Source organism: Pan troglodytes, chromosome 23 (genome assembly GCF_028858775.2).
Source record: "Pan troglodytes isolate AG18354 chromosome 23, NHGRI_mPanTro3-v2.0_pri, whole genome shotgun sequence".
Lineage (NCBI taxonomy): Eukaryota > Metazoa > Chordata > Mammalia > Primates > Hominidae > Pan > Pan troglodytes.
In genome coordinates, this window is record NC_086016.1 from 37,724,891 (window position 1) to 37,745,267 (window position 20,377).

Below are 20,377 nucleotides of genomic sequence, written 5' to 3' on the forward strand. Positions count from 1 at the left end.
GTTTATCTGAACATGGTTCGAACAGTTGGCTGCATTTGATTGGCCAAAATGCGGTGATTGGCACAGTGTAGGCTATAGTCTGTCTATACCTCCACTTGTTATAGTTCATGATGTACAGAAAAACTTTTAGGCCCCACTTAAAATATGTAAGGAGGCGGCTAGAGGTTAAACTTTTTTAACAACAGTAAGTGCTCAATAATTGCTCACGGTGATATAAGGTATCCATGGTCCTTGCTCTCAAGGGACTCAAAGTCCAGTGGAGGAGATACCTCAGTGGGATCTGGAACGCAGCAGACATTTCAGCAAAGGCTTTGGAAGGGTGAGAAGGCAGTGCCTAGGCCTGGGAGGTGAAGGCCTTTGAGGGATCAATAGGAGTTTGTTCAGAGGTGATGGCTGGCCTGGATGTGAACGTATGAGGGAGCGTTCTGCAGAGTGTTCTAAGCAGAGGTACCAAACAGTGCTGCAAAAGCCTGCCGGAGACGCGTGGGGCAAGTGGGGCTGTGGGAGGTGACACCTACTGGGAAGAACCTTATGTGCCAGGCTCAGGTGATACCTGAGCAGCGTTTTGAAGGATCAATAGGAGCTTGTTAGGAGCAAAGTGAGGAAGGGATATTCCAAGCACAAGGACCAAGACAAGGACTTGGGGGCTCAGAACGGATAGTCACGTTCCACAGCACTCATGCTCACCTGGTGTGTGCCAGGCTCCGTGCTGGGCTCTGGGGGGACCAAGGTGACACCGGCTGGCCTCCGAGCATTGAGAGGTGGTAGGAGGGAGGGATGTGTGACCTAATGTTGTCAGTACTTTCTGATAAGGGCAATAATCGAGGTCATTCAGCATAGGGCTAAAGGCTTTGGAATGAGACTCCTGGACTCGGCCCTACCATGCACTACTTTTGTGATCCATGAAAAGTATCATAACTTTCCAAGGTCTATCTATAAAGTGGAGATTTTGAAAAGAATAACCTATCTTAAATATCATTGTAAGGATTAAAAGAGGGAGCACCCAGTATGGTGCCTGATACATAGTAAGTGCTCAATAATTGCACACTGTGATATAAGGTAGAGAGAAATCATGGAGTAGGGAAACATTAATTCCACCAAGGAATTAACATGTAACTGAGAAGGTGATGTCCAAGCAAGGTTTTGAAGGATCAATAGGAGTTTGTTAGGAGCAAAGTGAGGAAAAGACATTCCAAGTACAAGGATCAAAACATTCAAGGACACAGAAGTTGGTGTGTTAGGACTAGGTTTGGTTGTTGGTAACAGAAAACTCAAAATAACATGGCTTCAGCAAGAGAGTATTAATTTCTCTTTCATATAGAAGTCTAGAGGCAGGGGATTCAGAGCTGACATAGCACACCACAGTCTCAGGGACCCAGCTTCAATCTACCTTAGTGCTCTGTCATGTTACACATATGGCCTTCACCTCCTCATCCAAGATGGCTGCTTGAGCTCCAGCCATCGTGCCCTCATTCCAACCAGCAGGAAGGAGAAAGGGGTGAAGAAGGTTGTGCCCCTATCTTAAAGAACACTTTCCAGAAGTTGTAATTAATACTTTATCTTGCTGCGCATCCAATGGCCGTACCTCACTGCAGAGGAGGCTGGGATATGTAGTCTTTATTTCTACATGGCCATATCACCAGATAAAAATTGGAGTTTCTACTACTTAGAAAGAAGTGGGGAAGGTATATTTAGATGAAAATGAGCGATTTCTATCATAGGAGACATAAAATAGCATGCTATGCAGGACGCGTAAATATTTTGGTGTTTCCGTGGTAGAAAAAGTGAAGGGGAGAGTGATGATGACAGAAATAAACAGAGGCCAGGCATGGACAGCCTTGGGAGCCACAGACGTGGGGGCGTGTCCCCAGGGAGAGCCACAGAAGGGTTTCCGAGCAAGGGAGAGCCATGGTCTGATTTGCTGTCCTAGAAACATCACACTAATTGCAGATGTGATTAACATAATGGAGGGCACACGTCTGGAGCCAGGAGGCATTTCTCCCTAACATTTTATTATAAAAATTTTCATACATGCAGCAAAGTGGGAAGAATCTCACACTGAAAACCACCTAAACTCTACCACTGGCATTTTACTAAATGAATTTAATCATGTTTCTCTCTCCCTCTACGCACCCATCCATTCTTCTTGTTTTGTGGCATTTTAAATTGCAGACATCTATCTGATTCCCTGCAGAAACTCCATGCAGAAAATACATGACATGAACAAGAGTTCAAAATTTCTTTGCATTTTTTGTTTTGCTGTAAGATGTAAAATTTACATTTAATTGCACACGTCTTAAATATACATTTGCTGAGATTTGACAACTACACTCACTTGTGTAGCTCAAACTGTATTAAGTTAGAGAACATTGTCATCACCCAAAGTTCCTGCACGCCCCTCCCCAGTCAATCCTGGCCCCCTCACCTGCCAGAGACAACCACTGTCCTGAATTTTTTTTTTTTGAGGCGGAGTCTCAATCTGTCACCCAGGCTGGAGTACAGTGGTGCGATCTTGGCTCACTGCAACCTCTGCCTCCCGGGTTCAAGCAATTCTACCTCAGCCTCCGGAGTAGCTGGGACTACAGACACATACCACCACACCCAGGCTAATTTTTTATTTTTATTTTTAGTAGAGACGGGGTTTCGCCATGTTGGCCAGACTGGTCTCAAACTCCTGACCTCAGGTGATCCACCCGCCTCGGCCTCCCAAAGTGCTGGGATTACAGGCATGAGCCACTGTACCTGACCCTGACTTCTTTTAAAACCACAGATTGGTTTGGGGAAGGCAGACATTTGAAAGCCTGTTGGGGGGCCATGTACTGAGTGGGGTGGGGTTCGGAGCTGAAGGAGAGGCAGGGCAGAGGGAGACAGGATTTCCAGGGCTTCCCTGCAGGTTGAACTTGGAGGCTGGAGAGAGTCATTTAACCAGAGTGCCCGTCATCTGCTGCCAGGAGTTGAGTTTCTCGCTGAGTGACCGGGCAGATGGTGGCGCCATTTACTAAGGTGGGGTACCCAGGAGGAGGACGGGCCGGGGGTGGGTGGAGACCAGTTTCCTTTGGGACACGTAGCATCGGGTGTTCAAGGGGGCATGTGCCTGGCAGTTGTAGGGATACACAGCCATCCCCAGGGCAGCTCCTTTCTTCTGACCCCTGTGGAGGTGTGAGCTGTCCTCTGGTGAGGTGGTGCCAGGGAGCGTTCGCCAGGTTTGTCCACCTCCTTCTTGGCCAGCCGGCACCAGCGTGTATCGGGCTCCCTTCACCAGGAAGGGGAGGTGCTCTCCTCGGTCTACCCTGAAGGCTGCACGAGGGGCGTAGAGAGGGCATGGGTGTGGTTACTTCTGGGTGGCAGGACATGGGAAAGGAGACCTTACTCCTTAGGGGAAGCTGGGGAGCTCAGGCGCCCGTCTGGGCAGTCTCCAGGCCAGGTCCTCTCCTTCCTTCTTCCCTCCCCAGCATTCTGCAGCCACACACATTCTCTCTCCCCAGGCACCGCCCATCCCTGTCCCAACACCTCCCACCATTCCCTTGAAAAACAATCAAACCCCAGCTCCCCCAGGAAGGAGGCGTCAGAGTCAGCTCTGCTCCAGGGAGGGCCCCCCAGGGAGGGGGCAGGAGAAGCAGAGAGGGAAAATGAAACCACGGTCACCCTGGGCTGCAATTAGGTTTTCTCTGGTCTCTCTCAAATCAAACACAACCCACAGCAGAGCCATTTCTTCCTTAAAAGCCCATTTGTGGTTCACGCCTGTAATCCCAGCACTTTGGGAGGCCGAGGCGGGTGGATCACGAGGTCAGGAGATTGAAACCATCCTGGCTAACACAGTGAAAACCCGTCTCTACTAAAAATACAAAAAAAAAAAAAAAAAATTAGCCGGGTGTGGTGGTGGGTGCCTGTAGTCTCAGCTACTTGGGAGGCTGAGGCAGGAGAATTGCTTGAACCTGGAAGGCGGAGGTTGCAGTGAGCCAAGATCACACCACTGCACTCCAGCCTGGGCAAGAAAGCAAGACTCTGTCTCAAAAAAAAAAAAAAAAAGAAAGAAAGAAAAAAGAAAAAAAAAAGCCCATTTGGTCCTCAGGAGATATTGCTATTCTTCCCATTAGCGTGAGTTGGACTCATTTCTTGGGAATCAATGCCCCATCCTTATTCTGCTAACACAGGATTGGGTTCCCCTTCCAGAGTTGCATCACAAAACATCCTGAATTTATCTGGCAATTTGGAGAAGCCTCAGTTTACCCCATCGGGCTGAGGGTTACAGTCTAAGCTATAGGAAGTGCCAGCGTAGAGGAGGCAGCAGACGTCACCTGGGGAGGATGTGAGGGAGGAAGAGAAGGACCCTTGCGGGGGTCAGCAGCATTTCAGAATTGGGAAGAAGAAGAGGAGGTGGGGAAGAAAACTTCCTAGAGGGGACGACAGGGTCAGGCCTGCATTTGAAGGGTGGATGAGAAGGAAGCCTCATGGGAGATGACGAGGACTACTAAGGGCTTCTTATGTACCAGGCTTGGGTGAGGGCAGAAATACAAATATGGCTGCCTACACTGGTGTGTTAGCATACTAGCTGCTGTAACAAACAGCCCCCAAATCTCATGATGTGTCCTTAGCCATGGCTCAAAAGATTTCGTTCTCATTTATCTCCCAGTCCAATGCAAGCTGAGAAGAGGGCTCTCCTGCACCCAGTGATTCAGGCACTCAGGCTCCCTCCCCAAGGACTTCCAAAACCCCCATCCCTCTGCATCCATCAGGCAAACCACTGGAGAAAGAAATGAGGGTGGGCTGGGCAAGGTGGCTCACGCCTGAAATCTTAGCACTTTGGGAGGCAGAGGTGGGTGGATCACTGGAAGCCAGGAGTTCGAGACCAACCTGGCCAACATGGTGAAACCCTGTCTCTACTACAAATACAAAAATAAGCCTGACATCGTGGTGGGCTCCTGTAATCCCAGCTACTCGGGAGGCTGAGGCAGGAGAATCATCTGAACTCGGGAGGCGGAGGTTGCAGTGAGCCGAGGTCACGCCGTTGTACTCCAGCCTGGGCAACAAGAGTGAAACTCCATCTCCCAAAAAAGAAAAAAAAAAAAAGGGGTGGAGGATCTTGTAAGGGGTTTTAGGGGGTATGCCTGAAAGTGGGGCTCATTGCTTCTGCCCAAATTCCATCAGCCAGATCACAGCCACAGGCACCGCTTACTTGGAGGGAGTTGTGGGAATGAGGTCTCTCTGTGTGCCCAGGAGGAAATGAAACAGGGTTTGGTGACTGTACAGCATTGCCTGCCCAGTCATGGCCCAAGATAATAATAATCATCCAGTGGAAAGATGAGAAAGGGAAGCTGGGAATAAAATATTTATATAAAGAATGCACCCTAATATTCCACACAGCACATAATAGGTGCTCAATACTTTTTCAAGTGAGTGCTGTATCACCACTGATCAAATACACAGGCGCTGGGGCAGGTTCCAGGTGCTGGGGAGAGGGTTGATGGCACAATAGAGGCATGAAAGGTGGTAAGAGCAAAGTTAGAGAAGCAGGAACGCACGTGGAATGTTCAGAAAACCCAGAGAAGACCAGTTTGGCTGGGTCAGAAGTTTTGTGAAGAGGATGGGTCACAGAGGCAGTTGGAATGTGGGCTTGGAGGGCATGGGGAATGATTTTGAACTTGAAGAATGTTGGCGACTCTCAGCAGGCCCTGAGGAGTGGCTGTGGTTGTGGGGTGGGGTGGGGGTTCCCAGGCATCCTGGATGAATCATCAGGGTCAGTTAAAATTAGTCACCACGACCCCGCAGGGGAAGCCAAAAGACAGTTGTGTGGCTTATGTGGTAGCTGGGATTTGCCTCGCTGGGGGATCTTTGGCCTTCCTAGTTTAGAGACGGGGGAGCAGAGGACGGAGAGGAGAGGAGGAGGGGAGAAGAAGGAGGAGAGGGGGAGGGGAGGAAGTGGAGGGGAGGAGGAGGAGAGGAGGAGGAAGGGAGGAGGAGGAGAGGAGGAGGAGGGGAGAAGAAGGAGGAGAGGAGGAGGAGGAGGGGAGGAGGAGGGGAGGAGGAGGAGGGGAGAAGAAGGAGGAGAGGAGGAGGAGGAGGGGAGGAGGAGGGGAGGAAGTGGAGGGGAGGAGGAGGAGGGGAGGAGGAGGAAGAGGGGAGGAGGGAAGGAGGAGGGGAGGAGGAGTAGGAGGTGGCAGCAGAGGAGGGGAGGAGGAGGAGGGGAAGGAGAAGAGGAGGAGAGGAGGGGGGAGTAGGAGGAGGGGAGGAGGAGGGGAAGAGGAGGAGGGGAGGAGGAGGAGGAGGAGGAGCCCCACTCCACCCCGCCCCCATGGTGTGCGAGCACTAAGATGGCCTGGGACAGAACTGGATACGACACAGTTTGGGGAGCTCTTCTGAAGGCTAATAATGGTAAGTTCAAGTACACATAAATGTCTTTCTCTCTCAAGGAACAGTCCCAGGCTTAAAAGCCTTGTGGGGCTGCTCCACCAAGCGGCCCTGGTTCTTCCTGTGGCATTGCTCAGCCCCGACCCACACATCCACATTCCAGCCCCAGCCAGCAAGGAGGACCGGGAAGGGAGGGCACATCCCCTCCTAAGGGAAGGCCCACACTCAGCTCAGTCCTCACTGGCTGGAATGTGGTCACATGGTAAAGCCGGCTGCAAGGGAGGCTGGGAAGCCTCTTTAACTATGTGGCCATGGCACAGCTAAAACTTGGGGATCCTATCATTAAGGGAAGAAACAGAGAAGGGAGACGGGGTATCTAAGCAGAGAAGCCTGAGCTTTTCCTGCTGGTTCCCCATGGATTGAGGGTATCGTGCAGGGTCTGACATTCCCAGGTGCTCCGCTGAGGGGAGGTGGAGTTGTGGAGGTGGCTGGTGGTCCCTGGAAAACTGGGAATTGAGACAAAAGAGCTCTGAGCCCAAAGATTCAGCATGTAGACGCAAAAGGTCCTGGCCATGAACTTGACAGCACAAGACCACAGAAGGCCCGGTGGACCAGGTACACCTCAGCAGGCATCCAGGTCCCCAGAACAAAACAGTCATCCTGGAGCAGAGAGCAGGGACCTGGGGACGCCCCAGGATCTGCACACCTGTCCAAGGGCCCATCTTCCCGCCTTTGCTCTCCTCCCATCTATCCAGCACCATCTTGGAGAGGAGTAGGTGTGGAGGTAGCCAAAGGAGGAAACTGAAATACTGGGTATATACCAGGAAGACTAAGACGCCATTGTTGGCTCATCTAAGTTGCCCCCTGACACGCTGCAGTGAGAGAAGCTTAAAAACAAGAGGCAGTGTCTTACAGTGGTCAAGGATGTGGATTCCGGAGCTCGACTACCTGCATTTGAATCCTGGTTTCACTGCTTGCTGTGTGACCTTGAGAAAGTTACTTAATCTCTCTGTTCCTCCTTTCTCCATCTGTCAAATAGCAGTAAATAGAACCTGCCTCAGAGGGTGTTGTGAAATCTAAACTATGTATAATACTTAAAAGTATACCTCGTACAGAGTAAGCACTCAATACACATGGGCTATTGGTCTCAATTATAGATAATAAAGAAAACACATTTGTAAAACATCTGCGTTGAAATGATTTAAAATTTTACCTGTTACATGATGAGTGAATAAGAGCTGTGAGGCCGGCGAGGGCAGGTACTGTATCTATCTTGCGTTGCCATTGCTCAGTTCAGGGCCAAGTTCATGACAATGCCAGCCTCACCACCACCACTTGGGGCACCACACCCTAAGCACATACCGCTGGCCTGTCTGGGTCCAGTAGCTTTGAGTCCTTTATAAGCAGTGGCTCATTTAGTCCTCATGACCATCTTAACTAGGAGGTACTTGGTAATAATTGCTGAATAAAGGAAATGCCTTCCACCCAGGACAGGTGAATAATGGATGGAAAAGTGCTTTGTAAACTGTAAAGCAGGCTACTTGTGAGGATGCAAACACTTAGGACCCCTTCCCCAAGGGCCTAGGATTCTGTTCTACTTTCGGCTTGGCTGTTACCTTGGGAGGAATGCACCCTGTGTTCTAGAATTTTCCCTCCACGTGTCCCTCTTTCAAAATGTAGCTGTCTTGGTGTTCGAGACCAGCCTGGCCAACATGATGAAACCCTGTCTCTACTAAAAATATAAAAATTAGTTGGGGGTGGGCCAGTCACGGTGGCTCATACCGTTAATCCCAGCACTTTGGGACGCCAAGGCGGGTGGATCACCTGAGGTCAGGAGTTCGAGACCAGCCCAGCCAACTAAAGTAGAGACAGCCCGTCTCTACTAAAAATACAAAAAATTAACTGGGCGTGGTGGCGGCACCTGTAGTCCCAGCCACTCAGGAGGGTGAGGCAGGAGAATCACTTGAACCCAGGAGACAGAGGTTGCAGTGAGCTGAGATGGCGCCATTGCACTCCAGCCTGGGCGACAAGAGTGAAATCCATCTCAAAAAAAAAAAAAAAAAAAAAATTAGCCAGCCTTGGTGGTGCACACCTGTAATCCCAGCACTTTGGGAGGCCGAGGTGGGTGGATCACCTGAGGTCAGGAGTTTGAGACCAGCCTGGCCAACATAATGAAACCCTGTCTCTACTAAAAATACAAAAATTAGCCAGGCGTGGTGGTGCCCACCTGTAGTCTCATCTACTCGGGAGGCTGAGGCAAGAGAATCGTGGAGGCGGAGGTTTCGGTGAGCTAAGATTGTGCCACTGCACTCTAGTCAGGACAACAGAGTAAGACTCGGTCTCAAAAAAAAAAAAGTAACTGTCTTGTGTATCATTTTTCCTCACAGTTTGTCTTAGTAGTAACTGAGGGAAATTCACCCCTCTCCCGCCCCTGACCTGAGGAATTTTCTTTCAACAAAGGCCAGGAAAGGCTTGATATTCAGCCCCAAAGGAAGGACCCTTTACTCCTATTCCGCTGTAGACTGGACTCCCTGACACTCTGGCATTATGCCCTGTGGACTCATCTGCTTCCACCCTTCCCAGCTGTGCAAAGCCCATGCACTGAGGGCCTCCCCACGGGGCACCTTCTCCAAGGAGGCTCCCCAAGATCCCCAGCTCCAAGTAGACGTCTCCCTGCAGGCCCCATCCCCTTCTTCCTGGCAGGATACTAACTATGGCCCTTGTCATAGCTCTGTGGGAGGAAACACTGTCTTTATTCATTGATTGATGGATGCAGTAATTCATTCATGAATTCACTCAGCGATACCTATTGAGTACCTCTTCTGTATCAGGCATGACAGCCACAGTGCAAACACAGTGGCCAGCACATAGTATGGGAACACTGACTGAATTTCAGGTGCCAAAGCCAACATGTGGGGGAGATATTTGGAGACTAGGGGTCTCTTTCTACTCTGCTAATATACACACTGCCTGGGTGGGTGAAAGGCAGTGTTGCTTTTCAGTTTATAATGAAGGAAGGGAGAAATGAGAGGAGAGAGAGAGAGAGAGAGTACATGTGTGTGGGGGGGTGTGTGTGCGCGTGTGTGTGCGTGCATGTGTCTGTGCACGTTTGTGCGTGTGTGTGCATGTGTGTGCGTGTGTCCATGTATGTGAGTGTGTGCGTGTGTCAGTGTGTGTGCGTGTGTGTAAGTGCGTGTGTGCTAGTGTGTGCACGTGTGCGTGTGTTCACACGTGTGTGCATGCGAGCACGTGTGTGTTAGTGTGTGCGTGTGTTCACACGTGTGTGCATGTGAGCCCGTGTGTGCATGTGTGTGTGTGCGTGTGTGTGTGAGTGTGTGTGTGTAGTGTGCCTGGACGTGCTTATGTAAGCATGTGCCTGGGATCATGGATGTGTCTCTCTAAGGGTGTGACGCCCAGATCTTCAAGGATGTGGAGAATCACTCCATTTGCTGAAGAAGGGAGTACTAGCTATGGGGAAGAAGACAAATATATACACAGCAGGGTGAAAACTTGAACAGGATTCAGGGCAGGGAGTGGCTGAATCATAGGGTGCAGAGCGGTAAGAGATGGATGGTGATGCTAGACAGGTGGGCAGGATCCAGTTGTAGAAAGCTCTGACATCATGGCCAAATCCTAACCACCCTCTAAGCCCTGACGCAAAGGACACGCCCTCCAGGAAGCCCTCTGTTGTTGTCTTTTGTTGTGTCTGTTTCACCAGCACCCTCCCCTTCTTCCCTATTAGGAACTTACTGCATTTGGCTCGCCCTGGCTCTTGACCACAGTGACTTTGCTTCTGAACTGAAGTTCAGAGATGGACACATGGTCAAGCCAGACAAAGCCGAATCTTCCCTGAGACTTTTCTGCTAGAGTTCTTGGAAGGACATTGCCATGTAGCAAGGATGTGAGTTTGGGATTGCAGGTGGCCCCTGGCCTGAAGAACCAAATCAAACAGAGACAGGGGACAGCCAAGAGGTTCAGCAAGATGGAGCCCTGATGATTTTTTCTAAATCACAGGACCCAGCTCTACCTAAAGCCATCTGCACTCCGGACCTTCCTGCTAAATCATTCGTTCATTCAACAAATAGCTATTGAAGCCAGGCGCAGTGGCTCACACCTGCAATCCTAGCACTTTGGAACGGTGAGGTGGGTGGATCACTTGAGGTCAGGAGTTCGAGAGCAGCCTGGCCAACATGGTGAAACCCCGTCTCTACTAAAAATACAAAAATTAGCTGGAAATCGCTTAAACCCGGGAGGCAGAGGTTGCAGTGAGCCGAGATCATGCCATTGCACTCCAGCCTGGGCAACAGAGTGAGACTCCATCTCAAAAAGACAAACCAAAACAAATAGCTATTGAATGACTACTACATTCATCAGAAATCTCTGGAGAAACAGAACCAATAGAAGAGTTAGGTAGATCGATTTATTATAAGGAACGGCTCACGTGATTGTGGGCTGAGAAGTTCCATAGCCTGCCATTTGCAAGCTAGAGACCCAGGAAAGTCAGTGTTATAATTCAGCCAGAGTCTGAAGGTCTGAGTATCCTGGGAGTAGATGGGGTAAAGCCCAGTCTGAGGACAGAAGACAAATGTTCCAGCTCAGGCAGTGAGGCAGAGAGCAAATTCCCCTTCCTCCACCCTTTTGTGTGATTCAGGTCCTCAGTGATTGGATGATACCTGCTCACGTGGTGGAGACCATCTGCTTTACTCAGTCTACTAATGCAAATGCTAATCTCTTCCAGAAACCTCCTCACAGACACAGCCAGAAATAATGTCCAACAAAATATGTGGGCATCCCAAAGCCCAGTCAAGTTGACACGTAAAGTTAAATACCACACCTACTGTGTGCAAGGCACAGTCCTAAGTAGTAAAAACACAGCAATTAAAAAAAAAGTCTTTATAGCAGCATGATTTATAGTCATTTGGGTATATACCCAGTAATGGGATGGCTGGGTCAAATGGTATTTCTAGTTCTAGATCCCTGAGGAATCGCCACACTGACTTCCACAATGGTTGAACTAGTTTACAGTCCCACCAACAGTGTAAAAGTGTTCCTATTTCTCCACATCCTCTCCAGCACCTGTTGTTTCCTGACTTTTTAATGATTGCCATTCTAACTGGTGTGAAATGGTATCTCATAGTGGTTTTGATTTGCATTTCTCTGATGGCCAGTGATGATGAGCATCACATGGACACAGGAAGGGGAATATCACACTCTGGGGACTGTGGTGGGGTGGGGGGAGGGGGGAGGGATAGCATTGGGAGATATACCTAATGCTAGATGACGAGTTAGTGGGTGCAGCACACCAGCATGGCACATGTATACATATGTAACTAAGCTGCACAATGTGCACATGTACCCTAAAACTTAAAGTATAATAATAAAAAAAAAAAAGTTTTGGAAAAAAAAAAAAGTCAAAGATCCAACCAAATGGAGCTTACACAATAGTACGAGGGGATGGATGGAAACACAATAAATAAGATAAATAATAAAAATAGAAAGCATGTTAGATGATAAATCCTATGGAGAAAAATAAAGCAATAAAGTAGAGAAGAAGCATAGAGAATGTTGAGCAGAGAGTGGGAGATTCTTTTTTTTGAGACAGAGTTTCACTCTTGTTGCCCAGGCTGGAGTGCAGTGGCATGATCTTAGCTCACTGCAACCTCCACCTCCTGGGTTCAAGGGATTTTCCTGCCTCAGCCTCCTGAGTAGCTGGGATTACAGTCACGCACCACCATGCCTGGCTAATTTTATTAGAGACGGGGTTTTGCCACATTGGCCAGGCTGGTCTTGAACTCCTGATCTTAGGTGATCTGCCTGCCTCGGCCTCCCAAAGTGCGGGGAGTACAGATGTGAGCCACCGCACCTGGCTGAGATTCATTTTTAAATTTAATTTTAAAAGGTACTTTTAAAAATTTTTTTAAAAATTGGCCAGGCATGGTGGCTCACACCTGTAATCCCAGCACTTTGGGAGGCCGAGGCGGGCGGATCGCAAGGTCAGGAGTTTGAGACCAGCCTGGCCAACATGGTGAAACCCTATCTCTACTAAAAATAAAAAAAAATTAGCAGGGCATGGTTGAACGTGCCTGTAATCCCAGTTACTTGGGAGGCTGAGGCAGGAGAATCGCTTGAACCCGGGATGCAGAGGTTGCAGTGAGCCGAGATCATGCCACTGCACCCCAGCCTGGGCGACAGAGTGAAACTCTATCTCAAAAATGGAATCTCACTCTGTCGCCCAGGCGGGGGTGCAGTGGCATGATCTCGGCTCGCTGCAACCTCTGCATCCCGGGTTCAAGCGATTCTCCTGCCTTAGCCTCCTGATTAGCTAGGACTACAGGCATGCACCACCCCACCTAATTTTTGTATTTTTAGTAGAGATGGGGTTTTGCCATGTTCCCAGGCTGGTCTCAAACTCCTGGCCTCACGTAATCCACCTGCCTTGACCTCCCAAAGTGCTGGGATTACAGGCGTGAGCCCCCACACCCGGCCCTTACTTTTTATTTATTTATTGGAGACAGAATCTCACTCTGTCACCCAGGCTGAATTGTTCAGCAGCACAATCTCTGCTCACTGCAGCCTCAGCCTCCTGGGCTTCAGCAATTTTCCCACCCCAGCCTCCCAAGTAGCTGGGACCACAGGCACATGCCACCATGCCCAGCTAATTTTTGTATTTTTTATAGAGACAGGGTTTCACCATGTTGCCCAGGCTGATTTTTAATTCCTGTGTTCAAGTAATCCAGCTGCCTCAGACTTCTCAAAGCGCTAAGATTACAGGAGTGAGCCACTGCGTCTGGCTTAAAATGTACTTTAAAATTTAATTTAAACGTATTTGATAAAGATTTGATAAAGATTCAATGAGATAAAGGAAATATTTGATAAAGATTCAAAGAGATAAAGGAGAGAACTACAGAAATACCTTGCAGGGTTGGGGGAAAGCATTTCAACAGAGGGAATAGCAAATATAAAGAAAGGCCCTGACGTAAAAGTATGTCTTACTTATTCAAGGTACAGTCACATTCCATGAGCCAAAAGTGATTTCTGTCACTTGCAATCAAAACATTCCTACCAGCCGGGCATGGTGGCTCATGCCTGTAATCCCAGCACTTTGAGAGGCTGAGGCGGGCAGATGTCCTGAGGTTGGGAGTTCGAGACCAGCCTGACCAACATGGAGAAACCTCATCGCTACTAAAAATACAAAATTAGCCGGGTGTGTGGCGCATGCCTGTAATCCCTCCTACTCAGGAAGCTGAGGCAGGAGAATTGCTTGAACCCAGGAGGCAGAGGTTGCAGCGAGCCGAGATCGCACCATTGCACTCCAGCCTGGGCAACAAGAGCGAAACTCCATCTCAAAAAAACACAAAACAACAAAAACAACAAAAACATTCCTACTAATATAGTTTCCCTGATCACCCCTCAAGAAGCAGACCCTCTTCCCTCCCTCCCAGCTACCTGCTATCTGTGCCCCTGGCCACATTTACTCTCAGTGCTTCACACAGCTGCCTTTATTTCAAATCATTTGTTATTCAGAAACATCATTAAACACCTACTATGTGCAGCATGCATGCTCACAGCCTGACATCGATACTGTCTCCCATTTATGAGTGCCATCAGGAAAGTTCAGAAAGGCTCATTTTTCCCAGGGCCACAGTCCCAGCAAAGGGCAGAGTTGGGATGCAAACCCAGGCTTGTCCAAGCCCAAAACCCACATTTGCAGACTTGGCATCCCAGCTCCATCTCAAGTTGAAGACACTGGGCATATGTTCTGGAAGAATGTCAACTTCTCCTTTGGAACTCAGGTGCAATTCAAGCCTGTAAGGAAAGCAACGCTTTCAATAACAAAGCTTCGGCCAAACAGTACAGCAATCGCTTTACACACAGCAGCTCATTTCATTTCATAAAGCCCTTGTAAGGCAAGGTTTGCTATGTGCATTTTCAGGTGAAGAAACGGAGGCTCTCATGACCCTGCTGCAACCTCACCTGACTGGTCTGTGCGGCTCCTTGTTCCCACGGGTTCTTAATCCCCTCCTCTGAGTCCTGCAAAGCACTTTGCATGGGGCTAGGCTTTGCTCTCAGCAGCCCTTGCTCTCACCAGGGCACCCCCCGAGCTGAAATCCCTGAAGCCCAGAAGCCCCTCTGCAGAGCCAATGCAGTCCCTAGAAAAGATGCTGGCTCAGATGGAATCTTAACCCTGGCTCCCTGTCCCAGTGGGAGATCTGAGCTTCCTGGGGGTGGCCCTGTCAGAGCTGACATCCCACCCACCCTGCTCTGTCCCCTGCAGTTCCTGAGGGGCTCATCCTTCCCTATGTTTGAGTTTCCATCCTCCCACCCCACCCTAAGGCAGCCAGGCCACTCCCCGAGACTGGGAGCCCACTCCAGCCTGGGAAGCCTGGGTTTAGGTGCAGAAGGCGCATCAAGCTGGAGCTGGAAATGCAGTGATCTTGTGCAGGTTTTGGCTTCTCCACTCACTTGTGAGCCTCGGGGTGGGGGCCAAGTTCAGTCTCTTAGTTGCTCCTCTACCCAACAGGAGGCTTCCTGACCTCATCAATGCTCTCAGAGACAGTGCATTAGTTTACCAGGACCGCTGTGACAAACGACCACAGCTTTGTGACTTAGAACAACAGAGATGTATTCTCTCATAAGTGTGGTGGCCGAAAGCCTGAAATCAAGGTATAGCAGGGTTGGCCCTGCCGGAGGCTCCGAGAGAGAATGTGCTCCATTCCTCCTTTAGTGTTTGGTGGCTGCTGGCAATTCTTGGCTTGCAGCTGCGTCATTTCAGGCTCTGCCCCCATCTTCACATGGCCCTCCTCCCTGTGTGTCTCTGTGTGCTCTCCTTTTCTGTCTCTTTTAAGGACATTTTCATTGGATTTGTTCTTAAATCAGGGATGATTCCATCTCAAGATCCTTAATTACATCGGCAAAGACCCTGTTTCCAAGTAAACTCACATTCACAGGTGAAGGGGATTAGGACTTGGACATCACGTTTTGGGGTCACTCTTCAACCCACTGTAAATGGGAAAACGCAGGCTCAGAGCAGAATGGATTGGCTCAGGATCCACGGTACATTTGGGCAGCCGAAGGACTGCCCTGCTCTCCCGACGCTGGGCCAGTGCTCTGCCTCTAGCCCCCCACTGCCCCGGGTTTCCAAGACTCTCTGGGAATGTGTTCAGTGAAAAAAACATCTGGAGACTGTCTGGGCTCAAGAGTAACTGGGAATGTCATCATGGGAGGGAGTTTCCTTTCCCGGATGGCTCGGTGCCTGGGGCCGTGGCTGGCGTGCAGGCCTCACTCTGGTGAATAGGCCATGTCACACCCTGATCACAGAGTCGCTGCTCTCATCCACTGCTCTGCAGAGGCCAGAGTCAGCCCCAGAAGCAATGAGAATGGTGAGAGGACTGAGGTCCCCCTGCTCTCTGGGTCACTTTCTTCTCGGGAGATGCTTCCTGCTCTCTTTGGTGAGAACCAGAGAACACTGCATAAAATTTAAACTGATTAATTCTGACTCTAAATCCTTGGCTCTTAGAGACTTCAGGGCAGAATGGTTAGGATTCTGGCCTCGGAACCCAGTCTGCCTGGGCTCAGGCCCCAGCTCCGACATTTGCTGAACATTTAGTCTTGGGCACAGTTTTCTTCTCCAAGCCTCACTCCTCTCATCGGTAAAACAGGACAATGGCAGACTGACCTTTTAGAGTTATTAAAAGGATTAACCAGCTGGGCACAGTGGCTCACACCTGTAATCCCAGCACTTTGGGAGGCTGAGGTGGGCAGATCACCTGAGGTTGGGAGTTCAAGACCAGCCTGACCAACACGGAGAAACGCCGTCTCTACTAAAAATACAAAATTAGCCAGGAGTGGTGGTGCATGCCTGTAATCCCAGCTACTGGGGAGGCTGAGGCCAGAGAATCACTTGAACCCGGGAGGCGGAGGTTGCGGTGAGCCAAGATTGCACCATTGCACTCCAGCCTGGGCAATAAGAGCTAAACTCTGTCTCAAAAAATAAATAAATAAAATAAATTTTTAAAAAAAACGATTAACCTGAGCACATATAGCAATGATCGCAGAGCCCATAGTAAGACCAGCAAAGATGGCTACTGCTATTGCACCATTCATTATGAGCCTGAGGTATAAATAAAGGCAAGTGTCTCTGTAATCAAGTTCATAGGACTCCCAGCCCTCAGCTTATCCTTGCTAGAAGATTCTCTCTTCTTCCCAGCCAGCACGCCAGCGCCATTCAGTCCCAGGGCTTTGCTTTTCTGTGCAAATCAGAATTCATGTCCACACCTTAGGGAATGACTACAGACCATGTCAATATTGGTTTGAAGAACTTCTAAGAGGTGGGGAGGGATAGCATTAGGAGATATACCTAATGTTAAATGACGAGTCAGTGGGTGCAGCACACCAACATGGCACATGTATACATATGTAACAAACCTGCACATTGTGCACCTGTACCCTAAAGCTTAAAGTATAATAATAATAATAATAAAAAAACTTCTAAGAGAGAGAGGTGGAGAGACCAGCTCATCTGATGTCGTCATCTGCATTCAGTGCTGGTCTGCAATGGGAAACAAAAGAGGTATGTTCTTGCCCTAATAAAATAACCTAAGATCAGCCCATAACACCTATCGCCAAGGACAGATGCCTGTTAGGCCCCTTCTTGTCATGTGTGCTCCCCCCTCCATGGCACTCTGCGTGCAGGTCAGTGGTACAGATCTTTGGGGGACAAGCTGTTTGTAGGGGCTATAGGAGCCTTGTCCATCTCAGCATCAATGCAAGACTCCTGCTTCTGGTCATCTACAGGGAAGGAACGAGGGGACTTCTTCCCTCTTTTTTTTTGTCTTTTCTTTTTTTTTTTTTTTTTTTTGGAGATGGAGTCTCACTCTGTCGCCCAGGCTGGAGTACAGTGGCGCAGTCTCAGCTCACTGCAACCTCCGCCTCTCGGGTTCAAGCAATTCTCCTGCCTCAGACTCCTGAGTAGCTGGGATTACAGGCGCCCACCACCACACCCAGCTAATTTTTGTATTTTCAGTAGAGACGGGGTTTCGCGATGTCGGCCAGGCTGGTGTCGAACTCCTGACCTCAGGTGAGCTGCCCTCCTTGGCCTCCCAAAGTGCTGGGATTACAGGTGTGACCCACCGCACCCAGCCGACTTCTTCCCCCTTAATTCAGAAGACTTCCTGGCCTCTCTGCAAATTTGCCTTGTCCTTAGACAGTAACCCTTGAGCTCTGCACAGCACAAGATAAGATAGGAATTTGAGTAGTTCTGTGTCAAGTCAAATACTTGCCTTCTTTCCCATGGGATTTTGGAATCTAAGCTTTAAGAATTTTAGAGACTTAAAGAAAAATAATCTTCACCTTAAATGCAGAAACGTGTGGGACCTCCTGGCAGCCCAGATGTGGCTGTCACCAGGCACTGCCTTGAGCCTCACCCTAACCAGCCCTTCTTCAGGGCCACAGTAGAGTATCCAGGCCCACAGTCAGAAGGAGGTGGCAGCATCCCAGGGCCATAGGGAGACCATCCTGACTGGATGCCAGGCAGCAACAACCAAATAAAACCCCATTTGCTTTGTGGCTTCTGCCCTGGTCCCACACCTTGCCAGTGTTTTCTGGCCCATCTGGCCTCTTCCCGGCTCCATACCTACTCCATTGCCAGATGCTATGGTTTGCCCTCTTGCCCCAAAAACTGCTTCTCCTAAGGACTGGAGCTTGTGTTCTGTCCTACCTGCTTTGCTCATGGAGGACTGCTCAGTTTAGCTGCCAAGCCCCACCCCTCCACAGGCCCCCACCCTCTCTGGGATTCTGGTGCATGCGATCTTCTCCAACTCATTATATTTGAAGCAGACCTACTATGAGCTGTGAAATTTAGGTCCCTTGGAGTCAACAAAGGTTCACTGTGCTAGGTGCTAACTGCCAAGGAGAAAAGATGTAGGTCCTGCTCTGATGTCACCTAGCAATGGGTAGAGAGGTGGGAGAGCATAAGCTCATTGCCACTGAAGCTAAGTCCCTTAGATAAGGCAGGGGGCCAGGATGAGAGTGAGGGAAGACACTGAGAGCGACAGGAGGCAGCCAAAGGACCAGGCAGATGGGGCAGGTCCTTGGTGAAACCCTACCTTCAAGCCAAAACACAGCCTGAAGGCTGAAAGACCAGACTTCTGGTCCTGGATGAAACCCTCAACCCAGAGTGAGAACATCTGTTCCTGTTTGCCCACCCTTTCCCGATTGATTCTTTCTGAATAATGCTTTGTAGCCAGTTGAATGTTGCCTTTTCTAATACTGCCTACAGCCTGCCCCTCCCCCATTCTAAGCCTATAAAAGCCCAGACTCAGCCACAGTGGAGGAACTTTCCTGCCTTTGGATAGGGGGGCCACCCACGTGTCACCTCTCCACTGAAACTGTTTCATCACTCAATAAAACTCCTCACCTTGCTCACTCTTCAATTGTCAGTGTATCCTCACTCTTCTTGGGTGCGGGACAAGAACTCGGGAACTGGTACACAAGCCAGACTCAACCAGGGTGGGCCGACTGAGCAGGCCATCTCATGCAGCAGGTGGCATGGCCAAGAGAGGCCCAGGTGGGGCATTGCCGGCCAGAGGTCCCCGGCTTGCAAAGTGACCAAGAAAAAATCCTGTGTCAAAACCAATGTATATTTTTTGTGATGGCCTTCTTGGGATGCAAGGGGCAGTCTGAAAAAACAATCCACAGGGCTGGGGAGCAAATAAGGCTTGGATACAAAGCAACAGAGATGCAAAATACTCTTTGAATCATAGCATCTCAGCAAGAATCACAGAATGGTAGATTCTAAGGGTCATAGGATCACAGCCAAGAAAAGGACCTTGACTTATCCAAGGAGATCCCCTTGTTTTGCAGATGTGAAAATGGAGGCTTAGAGAGGGAGGGGCCCTGGTGTTTCAAGGGGAGCCTGCCCTGTCCCACACTCATTCCTGAAGGCTGAGGCTCCTCCTGCTGGAAGACACTCCCTTCTGGAGCATCATGAGGTCACAGGGGATCCCTGGCTAGCCAGCCAGAGCCCAACTGCCCACACTTGCAGGGGAAACAGCATGTCCATAGCCACAGTGGGAGCAGAACTAGGTCTGCTGCTCCTCGGTGGCCTGGTGGACTTTCATCCTTGGCCACAGCAAGGCTTCCTGGAGCCACAGACTCAGATGGCCTGTGGACTTTCATCCTTGGCCACAGTGAGGCTTCCTGGAGCATGTCCAGCAGTTCCCTATGTACAGACACAAAGCCTCTGGGGGAGATAACACCATCTTCAGCCCAGCAGACAGGGAGATGGTCATGGAGGGCAATTGCCAGAGGGGCCCATTCTCTGTGATGCATGTGGAGTGATGGGAAGCCCAAGCCTAGAGAGGTTATAGGACATCCTAACATGGATTCTTCTAGCTGGAGCAGAGTGGCTGCTAAGCCAGGGTACTCAGGGCACCCAGAGGCCCCCACCTTGGAAGACCAGCTGCCAGGAACATGCCACTTCACAAAACGCTATCGGGGGTCTCTGGGCCACATCAGAGGTAGCCAGCCCTTTATTACCTGACACCCCTTCCCCCAGAGAGGGCATTCGCCAGCTGACTCGTACAGAAGAGCACCCCATTTATTGGGTGCCCTTTTTACCTCTCTCCAACCTCATGGCTCAGTGAGGACTTTCTGGATACTAGAATACTGCTTTTGTTATCGGAGAGGGAATGTAAGCTGGACTGAGGAATGAGAGAACCAAATAACCCCAGCCACAGAGACCAGTGGGATACGGAACACAGGTTAACCTAGAGAGACCTTTCCAAAGAATTTTCTTACTGGATCTGGTGGGGAAAATGCTCTTGCATCTCCAATCCAGGAACTAGAAGGACATGAATTGTAATAGACTTGAAATTCTCTTCTTTCTGTTATGGAAAAAGCCCACCTGTAGTGGGACAGAATGAGGCTGGAAGAGAGAGAAAGAGAGACAGCGAGAGAGCTACAGTGGGGCTCCTGGTCCCTGAATCTGGAGCTGCCTGAAACCTTCTGGGTTTTCCTTTGATTCTGTGAA